The sequence below is a fragment of the Amphiura filiformis genome, chromosome 9 (genome assembly GCF_039555335.1).
Source record: "Amphiura filiformis chromosome 9, Afil_fr2py, whole genome shotgun sequence".
NCBI classification, from domain to species: domain Eukaryota; kingdom Metazoa; phylum Echinodermata; class Ophiuroidea; order Amphilepidida; family Amphiuridae; genus Amphiura; species Amphiura filiformis.
Genome location: NC_092636.1, coordinates 4,024,583 through 4,035,832, shown reverse-complemented (window position 1 = coordinate 4,035,832; position 11,250 = coordinate 4,024,583). Strand labels below are relative to the sequence as shown.

Sequence of the window (11,250 nt, the reverse complement as noted above, 5' to 3'; positions counted from 1 at the left end):
ATGCACCGAAGGGGCTGATGGTCTGTTTCTAGAATGAATTCTCGACCGTACAAATATGGTTCAAATTTCCTAACTGCCCATATCACAGCTAAACACTCTCGTTCCATGACGGAGTATGCCTTCTGATATTTTGTAAGCTTCTTGCTTGCAAAAGCAATTGGAAATTTCTCACTGTCAAAGTCTTGCAAAAGTACTGCCCCAACTCCTGTATCTGACGCGTCTGTCCGCAAAGTAAATTGCTGGTTCAGGACGGGCAAATGCAAAATTGGTGATTGTATCAGTTTGCTCTTGAGTGTCCGAAATGCTATGTCCTGACTTTCTCCCCATTCAATTTTGTTTGGCAAACCTTTCTTGGTTTTGTCTGTGAGAGGAGATGCAACAGCAGCGAAATTTGGGATGTATTTCCTATAGAATCCTATCAATCCCAAAAATGACCTCAACTGTTTTTTTGTCACTGGACATTTTGCATCCTGAATGGCTTCAATTTTGTCACGTTTTGGCTTCACACATCCATGACCTACCACATGACCTAGGAATTCAATTTCCTCATACCCTACAAAGCACTTTGTGGGCCTAGCTGTGAGTTTAGCTCTTCTTAGCCTACTAAATACCTCTTTTACCTTACTCATGTGTTCTTCCCAAGTCTCGGTATGGATCAGAATGTCGTCTATATAATTGTCTACTTTAGTTACACCCTGCAATAGAATTCTCATGATTCTGCTAAAAGTGGCTGGGGCGTTTACTAAACCAAATGGCATCATCTTGAAGCTATACAGTCCATTGGGCGTCACAAAGGCTGTGTATTTCTTTGAACTCTCAGCCATAGGGATTTGCCAATATCCCTTACTTAGATCAATTTTCGTGAAATAATGATCTGTTGCCAACTTGGCAAAAATTTCCTCCTGATCAGCAATAGGTTCAGCATCAAAAATCGTTTTCTGATTTATAAGACGCATGTCAATACAATAACGATCTGAACCATCTGATTTCTTGCAAATAACTAATGGACTAGCATATGGACTGTTGCTTCGTTCTATGATTCCCATTTTCAACATAGTTTGCACTTCTTCCTTAACCTTGTCCCTCAAAGCATGGGGTATAGGATAGGGTTTTCTCTTCACTGGTTCCTCATCTATTAGCTTAATTTCATGCTCACCTAAGTTTGTCAATCCTGGTAGATCAGTTAAGACTTCGTGATAACTTCCTAGTAGTCTTTTTACTGCATTTGTTTGTGTCTCATCTAAGTTTTCACCTATATGTACATCACTCACCGATTCCTTGGGTTCCAAAGGAGGCAAATGCAATAGCTCCTCATTTGACATGGGTTTAAGTACCAAGGTATCCTTGAGTACCTCATCCTTCTCCAATGGTTCCGCTTCTATCACCGATGTACATACTACCTGGAAAATACCTTGCTCCTCCTTTTCGTCTTTGATAATATTTGAGTAGGTTGGCATGGAAAGTCTGCTGACGAGTGCCTAGATCTATCTTGTAATCTAACTGACTTACCTTTTTCCACAACTGGAAAGGACCTTTCCAGTGCATGATCAGCTTATTGTGATCTGTAGGAAGGAGTAACAAAACTTCATCGCCCACTGCAAATTTTCTTGACCTGGCTTTCCTATTATAGATCTTCCTATACCTTGCCTTTGATTTCAGCAATTCTGCCCTGGCCAATTTACATGTCTCTTCAAGTCTCTCCTTCAGATCAATTACATATTGATAAACTGATTTGGTCTCAGGGGTTTCTACTTCCCCTGTCCACAATTGTCGTAATATGCTCATGGGTCCTCTGACAGTCCTTCCATAAAGTAACTCAAATGGAGCAAATCCGGTACTGTCCTGAGGAGTTTCTCTATATGCAAAGAGAAGTGGGGCAACATACCTGTCCCAGTCCTTGGGTCTCTCTTCACATATCTTCTTTAACAGAGCTTTAAGTGTTCCATTGAACCGCTCAACAAGACCATTGCAAGCTGGATGGTATGGAGTTGTGGTCAATTGCTTAATTGATAAGAGCCTACTTACTTCTTTCATCACATTTGATGTGAATTGAGCTCCCATGTCAGTTAGTACTTCCCTTGGAAATCCTAATCTAGTAAACATGACCACCAACTCTTCTGCCACTTTCTCTGCTTCTATTGACTTCATGGGACTTGCCTCTGGATACCTTATAGCATAATCTACAAGGACTATTATGTAACGATGCCCTCTATCTGAACAAGGATGAATTGGACCTACCAATTCAACTGCAACTCGCTCAAATGGTGTATCAATCACTGGCATCTCTCCTAATGGTACCTTGGTTACACGTCCCTTTGGGATAGTACGCTGACAAATATCACATGAGTGACAATACCTTCTAATATCAGCTTGTGCTCCAGGCCAATAAAAGTTTGACAATACCTTATCTGAAGTCTTCGATGGCCCTTGGTGTCCACCTAATATGGATTCATGTGCAAGTTTCATTACTTGAGTTCGAAATGTCTGCGGAACTACAACTTGCTTGAATGTATCTCCAAACTCAACATTGGGTGCCTGAAATTGTCTATACAGAACTCCCTTCTCGAATAATGAACATTTGCTTACTATCATTTCTTCCTACCTTCTCGATTCTCTCTTCAGCTAATGCTCTACATCTGTTTAATGTGAGGTCTTCTTGTTGTGCTCTTTTTAACTTTTCTACAGTTACCTCTTCACCGTCTGGTTCCACTACCTTAAGTCCTTTAAAAGGTTTCCCTTTCTTTAGAGTCTGACTTCTAGTTTCTACTGCACAACTTACTTCAGTTTTCTGCACTTCCTTCTTCTCAACTGAGAATTGTCTCTGTGTTGTATCTTCCTCTTCACTACTATTTAATTTGAAATCTGGATCTGGATCATTTTCTCCTCTTGCACCTTTTATACTTCCAACTACCAACTCACATACAGGAGTTGCTGTCACCATAGCGTTTACAATACCTGTATACCATGGAGTATGAATACTTATCCTGGCTAAAGGAAACTCTCTGACTGTCATATCTATTAGATAACACTTTTCTGTTTCACCGGTGTATTGTTCTTCTGACACTAAGCTGGACTTAATAACTATACCACCACATCCAGAATCTCTTAATACTTGTACCTTGGTTGATCCTCCTACTAGTCCTTCTCCGATTGCTAAATCACTCAAATTCAAGTTGCATGCTGCTGATAACACTGGCAACTTATGTCCACAATCTAGAGTTACATAAGGTTGTCCATCCACCATTTTCACATGTGGATCTCTGTCTGTCATGGGTACCATACAACAAGCTACTTGTGTTTTACCTGTGCCCTTACATGTGTCACACTTTTTACACTCTCCATTACCTGTCACCTTATCCTTGGTTCCTGGAGTAGCAGGTGCTTTCTTATAAACTGTACCTCTGCCTACAGGTTGACATCCAGCTACAATGTTTTTCCTTCTTTTGGTACATTCCTTTGCCACATGACCTGGCTTGTCACAAATAAAGCATTTACGTACATTTACTATAGGAATCCGTTTTTGTATATGTTCAGTTTTGGACATTTGACTCTGGTGTTTGTTACTCTTTGGCTTATTACTTACAAGTTGCCATCCACCATGTGCTTCGATATACTGCTCTGCCATTCTTGCCATCTCTTGTGGGTCTTTTGGCTTGCTTTCTTTTAAGAAGGTGGACAACTCTATATTAACACTTTTTATAAACTGCTCCTTTAGTAACAAATCTACCAAACCTTCATAGTTCTTGTTGGTTCCTGACAATTCTATCCATCTGTTTAGGTAGTTTCTTACCCTTGTGATAAACTGTGCTGGCGTTTCACTTGTGTCTGGTTTTGCTGACCTGAACTTCACTCTAAAACCTTCCTCAGTTAATTCATACCTCTTTAATATGGCCTCTTGCAACATATCATAATTATTTGCATCAGTATCGCTTAGAGTTGCATACAATTCCAACCCCTTTCCTGTTAAAAGAGTACTCAAATTAATTGCCCACTCATCTTTTTTTTCCAACTTTTTGCTGTTGCGTATCTCTCAAAACGATGCAAATATGCATCCATGTCATCTTTCCTTCCTGAAAAGAAGGCAATTTTGGAGCCTTGGCTTTTTCATGATGTGTAGGAGTTGACCCATTACTATTACCTTCATTCTCTTTCTTTACATGTTCTAACTGCAACAACAATTGAACCTTTTTCATTTCCATTTCTTGTTTTTGCATTTCCATTGCAAGCTCTTTTTCTTTCATAGCATGCTCTTTTTGTTTTGCGATTTCCTCTTTCTCTAAAACTGTCTTTTCAAACTCTCTTTGTTTCAATCTAGCCTCTCGTTCCATATCATTTTGCTGCTTAATTCGCTCGCGCTCTGTAGCCACAAAATGCTGTAGGTCTTTTCCTTCATACCCATATTGAACACCTATTTTGTAAGTTTTTCAATTTCTAAAGTTGTTCCTGCCATGGCAATGGTTTTGGATGGATCACAACAATAATTTAACAAAACACTATCAAAAATGGCATAAAATTTACAAGTAAAGAAACAAGTGGTAATTACTTTTACCCTCGCTCAATACATAATTGTAATTCCAAGCACTGGTATTTACTTTTAGTTCCAACAACAAGGAAACAAGGTGGTTTTCCTTTGTTCCCACAGGTGAAGAAACTGGGAATAATTTTACTTAACCCAAACCTACCACATCACACTTTGTTGTTGTGAAGCTAGCCTGTCTTGGTCCACAGATGAGTATTGAAGTTTGGAACGCTCTCTGCAACTGTTGAAAAATTCAATTGAATCACAAAATTAGTAACTTTGCACACAATATAAAATAACTTGTGTTCTCCACTCTTATTGTGTCTTACATAGCATATGCTGTTTTAAAAATCCCGGACGAGCCCCCAGAAAATGTCACACCCGAAGGATGAACATGTTGGATTATAATTAAAAACAGCGGTACTGTTCACACAAATAAGAATTAGGAACACAAGACAACAGTAATTTAAATCTTTAAATGATTATTTCATTTAATATGTTCTTAGAATAGTATATCTTCTGTTGTTCTTTTATATTAACAAAAGTGCATTTACATTATAACATTTTAAACTACATACATACAACTTCTTTCAATAATCTGACTTAATTGATTAGATCCAATCATAAACTCAAACAATTTAAACAAAGTATTATAGTTCAAATGATCAAAAGTTAAAGTGGGTAAGAGGTGATTATTCCTTATACTTAATCTCAACTCACATGCAACAATATAATAGGTAAGGTGTAAGGAATCAATCAGCTCTTTTTACCCTAATTGTATTTTACAACGACTGATAAATGCTTAATTGAAAACAAATTGATGTTTTCAGATAATTCAATAATTGCAACTTATCTGAATGGGTAACATTGACTGATTCACAAAGCAATTTATTTCAATAAAAAAAAAAAAATGATAGCCGAAAATATCAAATAATACACTGACCTATTTTTGAAGTAATTCACTCAAAAATAAATTTCAGTTGAAGTATTGTGATCAATACATCAAATCTTCAATCAATGTTGTGTAATTCAAAATCACATATGTGACCCCACGCCACAACTGAGCCCGGATGTCGCCCCTAGACCATTTTGAGGTTTTGACATACTTGCAAAGGCCATACCATAAGCTTTAAAAAAACACTTCAACCAGCTTCATAGCATATCTAGAAGTAAAGTTATGGTCGTTCAAAGGTGTCACGGTTTCAAAACGCGAAACCGAGAAAACACAGTTTAAAGTCAGGGGTTTCAAAATTTGCCAATTTTTAAATGATTTACAACTTTTGACCATAGCAACCATTACCTTCCATACATGCTATTACCACCAAACTTTCCGGCAATACCAAACATGGCGGCACTCCAACGAGAGAATTTTTCATAGCAGTGGACAAATTTCACGATTATTTTGACGCTCTAAAACACTTTTTACTCAATTTTAGGAATATTTTTAGAATGACAAGCTTCAGAAAATGAGGGTTTTTACTTGTTTCTACTCTATATTTTGCATTGAAACTTGGACTAGTGTAAGAAAACATATTAATCATTTCAAATCTTTAAAAATCTAATTTTTCATCGGAATGACCTTTCAAGCCAATTTTCACTGTAGCGCAAAATCAAGCTTAGCGACATCCGGGCTCAGTTGTGGCGAAGGGTCACATATTAATATCGACACATATAACAATTTAAAATAAATTAAAGGTCCTAGACCATAATTAACAAAATACAAATGCTTCGTTTTGATGAGTAACTTATTCGTGTCTTTCATTATTAAATAGATAACATACACGAATATATTAAATATCTTTGATAATGATGTACAAAATTCAACTGCTTCGTTCGATGAGTACCTGAGTTGAGTTGAATATTAGAGTTCTCATTTCATTTCAGTTCAAGTCCATTATTTAATTTTTAAAAAAAAATCAATACCGACATTGTTAAACATATTTAGTTGGAACCATGGTTCGTATGCAGCCGTCCTGGAATTGGTTGATGGTGTGCTGACCCCGAATCTCTACAGATTGGTTTTCTTAGTTAGGGTGGCCAAACCGTCACTGATTAATTCACAGGGATTTGGTAACGGCAAACATTGTCTGGTTCATGGTTGGATGTATCGGTCGAGAACTGAAACATTTAATAAAATTACCCAAGTGGTGATAATACAAGTACCAAAGCAAATCTTGGGATAATTTTTATCAGACTCATTCTTTTTTAACAACATTAAAATAATACATAATTACACATGATACTCATTCCATTCTATTCATATTACATGTATAAGTGCATGAGTATATCTCCAATTAACAATCATGTAAACATGCAAGTTCTTTGTTCTCCAATTTTGGCGGAAATCTTAAACTTCTTTGTTCTTCAAATACAATCAATTTCCACCAGTTTGTTTTTAAACTTTAAAATAATACATTAAGAATAACAACATACAGTATCAAGCATGCATATAATTTAACACAATAGCAATAACAATTAAGAGTTTTATAAACTTACTTCATCCGTCAGTTTTGGTGACTTCCAATTCAGTTGCAGATCGCCTTTCAAAACTCACACACAGCTGTGCGACTCCAACAGCTCTATCTTCACAACTTCATAGTGTGATGATAATAATTATGCCAACTTATACCACCCTCTGCCTGGGTACAATAATAATTGCAAAGCCTATCTTTGGCTTGGATAGGTCTTATACTGGTATAAAACAAGAACAATTGTGTTCTCACAAAATATACTGATGATGCGATCAATTTGCAACACACACACAAAATATTGTGTTCACTTGACCAAGTCTTGTCTGGAAGTGAGGACTCCCTCTTCACAATGTATGCTTGCCTACAATTAGTTTAACCTTATGCATATTTGATAGTGTTCTATTGTATTATTACACTTGACATAAAATAACAATAGATGAACAGAATAAGACTGATCCATTTTAATAAACAGGTAAATCACAGGCCTATCAACTGGCAACTCTCAGCTGGTTGACCAAATCATGCACTAAGCTAGCTTTCCAAAATCAAAAAAATAATGAAAGTTTAATTTTGGTATCTGTACTGACACTCTCATGTCCCACAAAACATACTGCCCAAACGTTGCTACCAGAGCCCTTAATGCCAAGAGATAATTAAAACTATGAAATTCTCTCCACCAAAAGGCCCAGAGTTATGGTGAACATTAGTGAGTAAGACGATGGAAAATATATTAACATGATTAATAAAACAAAATAATTCAGATTCGTATGCTATTTTGATAGTGTCACTAGTAATTTCAAAGAAAAAAAAAAAAAAAAAAATCATAGAGCACAGAAAGTAACATAATTGTCCAAAATTAAATATTAAACCTAACGTCAGAAAAGAAAAACATAACCATGCTTATATTATCTATATCGCTGCGAGCAGGGTTCGAACCTGCGCGGGGAGACCCCATTGGATTTCGAGTCCAACGCCTTAACCACTCGGCCATCACAGCACATAAATTTCAATTCCAAAATATCATCATTTAAAACTTTAGAATCGTTTTCACCACAAAGAAAATGGTTCCTAATAACAATCGATTGATATTAATTCTTAAGTAAGTTGGTGGAACAAAAAGAGATTTCAACTGAATTATTTGAGATGTGTTTGGAAAAACATTGAGAGAAAAAAAACACATGTTTAACAAAAAATTAGACGTATACACCCAATCATGTAATTTATTAAAAGAAGGGTCACTCCATATGAAATCAAGGAGGCTCCCCACCTGACCCCCTCAGATTTGCTTTATATTTTAGTCATAGGTTGTACTTGTAAAAATATTAAAACCTGCAAATTTGAGGTCTGTAGCTCTTACGGATTTTCTGTGGCAGTCATTTAAAGTTGGAGTAGGTTGGTCTAAATTTGGACCCAAAGTTGCCCTTTAAATAAATTTCATCTTTGGGAGTCTGTGCCTTCTTTATAAAAAGAGAGAGGTCTGAAACCTTGTATACACACTAACTGCATGCCCAATTTGTCAAAAAGTAAAAAATAAAAATTTCTGTAATTGCGTGTTGTGTCACGGGGTCATTAAATATGTAAGAAAAAATGTAATGTTTTGTAAACTGGCAAGTTTAGACCCCCTAAATTTACATTTTTTGTCAGATTAATTATTTTTTGTTGTCACTGATGCTATAAATAGGTTAAATACAATGCATATTAAAAAAATTGACCTCACATTTCATTTACATTTCGAACAGCGCCCTCACGAAGATGAAATTTATTGCAAATTCAACATTTTCAGGGGCCCGAAGTCGATGTGGTCCACCTTCAAAATTGATAAAACATCACTTTTATATGAAGTACTAGTCTTAAATTACAACTTTCAGCAAAGTCCCAGTAATTGTCTAGACTTGACTTCATATAAAACGACAAGTTTTAAAATTTGACCATTTTCTTATGATTGCATGTACTGCAAATGTGCCGAATTCGGAAGGCTTAAAAGTCAAATTTCGTGCTAATGTTGAAAATAAAATGGAAATAAAACCTAAATAGGGAATAACTGGCATCTAGTCATTTATTTTCAATATTGTAGCATTAGTGACAACAAAACAATTAATCTGACATGCAATCATGTGAATTTAGGGGGCTAAATTAGGGATTCCTGGGATTCAGTTTACAAAACATTACAAGTGATGTTTTTTGCATATTTAATGACCCCTGTGACAATACGCAAATAAAGAAATTTATTTTTTTTGTACTTTTTTAGTGACAACAAAAACAATTTTAGGCATTACATTTTTCTTGCATATTTAATGACCCCGTGCATCATTGGGCATGCAATTAGTGTGGATACAAGGTTGCAGACCTCGCGCTTTATTTAATACTAGGAAGGTACAGGCTCCCAAAGATGAAATTTATTCAAAGGGCAACTTTTGGGTCCAAATTTAGGTCCCCCTACTCCAACTTTAAATGGCTGCCATAGAAAATCTGTATATTGAAAATAAAATGGAAATAAAAGTAAATAGGGCCAATAACTACTCATCTAATCATTTATTTTTAATATTGTGGCCAATTTGACTTTTAAGCTGTCCAAATTCGGCATATTTGCAGTATATGCAATCATAAGAAAATGGTCAACTTTGGGCTTGTCGTTTTATATGAAGTCAACCTAGACAATTACTGGGACTTAGCAAAGTTGTAATTTAAGACTAGTAGTCATATAAAAGTGATGTTTTATAAATTTTGAAGGTGGACCACATTGACTTTGGGCCCCCCGAAAATGTTGAATTTGCAATAAATTTCATCTTCGTGAGGGCGCTGTTCGAAATGTAAATGAGTTGTGACCTCAATTGTTTGTATATGCATTGTATTTATCCTATATATAGCATCAGTGACAACAAAAAATAATTAATTTGACAAAAATGTGAATTTAGGGGCTAAACTTGCCAGTTTACAAAACATTACATTTTTCTTGCATATTTAATGACCCCGTGACACAACACGCAATTACAGAAATTTTTTTTTTTTTTTTTTTTTGACAAATTGGGAATGCAGTTAGTGTGTATACAAGGTTTCATACTTCTCTCTCTTTTTATAAAGAAGGCACAGACTCTCAAAGATGAAATTTATTTAAAGGGCAACTTTTTAGTCCAAATTTAGACCCCCCTACTCCAACTTTAAATGGCTGCCACAGAAAATCCGTAAGAGCTACAGACCTCAAATTTGCAGATTTTTAATTTTTTTTCAGGTACAACATATGACTAAAATATAAAGCAAATCTGAGGGGGTCAGGTGGGGAGCCTCCTTGATTTCATATGGAGTGACCCAGAAATTAACGTCAAGAAAAAATTACCCAAAATACAAATCGCTGCGAGCAGGGTTCGAACCTGCGCGGGGAGACCCCATTGGATTTCAAGTCCAACGCCTTAACCACTCGGCCATCACAGCAGATGATATCTATTTCAGTCAAAATCTAATGATATATTCTTAAAGTGTATGTAGCTGGGAGTAAAAGCCGATGATCAATTGAAAATTATTTTGACCTTTCATATTAAAGATAAGGATTTTTTCCCAAAAAGACCTGTTTTTTTTGTGTGTTTTGGAAAAAAAAAATCAAAATATTCAATTGATCGTCGGCTTTTCATCCCACCTACATACACTTAAAGTATAAATCATCAGATTTATAAAGTTTACTTCGAGTCCTGTTAAATATCAAAAATATCAATTTTTAATCATTTGCCATAAAATGTGTATTATATAATTTACATTGCGAATTTCAAAAAATCAGAAGGACATTCTTCGTATTCAGAATGCAATGTGATGTGCTCTCATGTCCCACAAACAATACTGTCCAAACGTCCATACCCCATCCCTTAAGTAAGTTGGTGGAACAAAAAGAGATTTTAACTGAATTATTTGAGATGTCTTTCGAAAACCATTGAGAGAAAAAATAATGTTTAACAAAAAATGTGACGTATACACCCAATCATGTAATTTATTAGAAAAAATTAACGTCAAGAAAAAATTACCCAAAAAACAAATCGCTGCGAGCAGGGTTCGAACCTGCGCGGGGAGACCCCATTGGATTTCAAGTCCAACGCCTTAACCACTCGGCCATCACAGCAGATTACATCTACTTCAGTCAAATTAAATGACTTATTTTGTAAAATGCTACTTCGTAAATCTTCGAAGATGATTGAAATTGGACAACTTAACCACCCTGCCCGATATAAAAGTCCTCGAAGTAAATTTTATAAATCTAATGATATATTCTTAAAG

At 35.7% G+C, this 11,250-nt stretch overlaps 3 non-coding genes across 3 annotated transcripts; all 3 read right to left on the bottom strand.

Annotated features, from left to right (window-relative positions):
- Positions 1–7,905: 7,905 nt before the first annotated feature.
- Trnas-cga (transfer RNA serine (anticodon CGA)) lies at positions 7,906–7,987 on the bottom strand. The gene has a single exon. It is a non-coding gene; the product is annotated as a tRNA-Ser (tRNA).
- Positions 7,988–10,337: 2,350 nt separating this feature from the next.
- On the bottom strand, positions 10,338–10,419 carry Trnas-uga (transfer RNA serine (anticodon UGA)). Its single transcript has one exon. It is a non-coding gene; the product is annotated as a tRNA-Ser (tRNA).
- Positions 10,420–11,013: 594 nt separating this feature from the next.
- On the bottom strand, positions 11,014–11,095 carry Trnas-uga (transfer RNA serine (anticodon UGA)). Its single transcript has one exon. It is a non-coding gene; the product is annotated as a tRNA-Ser (tRNA).
- Between the last annotated feature and the right edge of the window lie 155 nt (positions 11,096–11,250).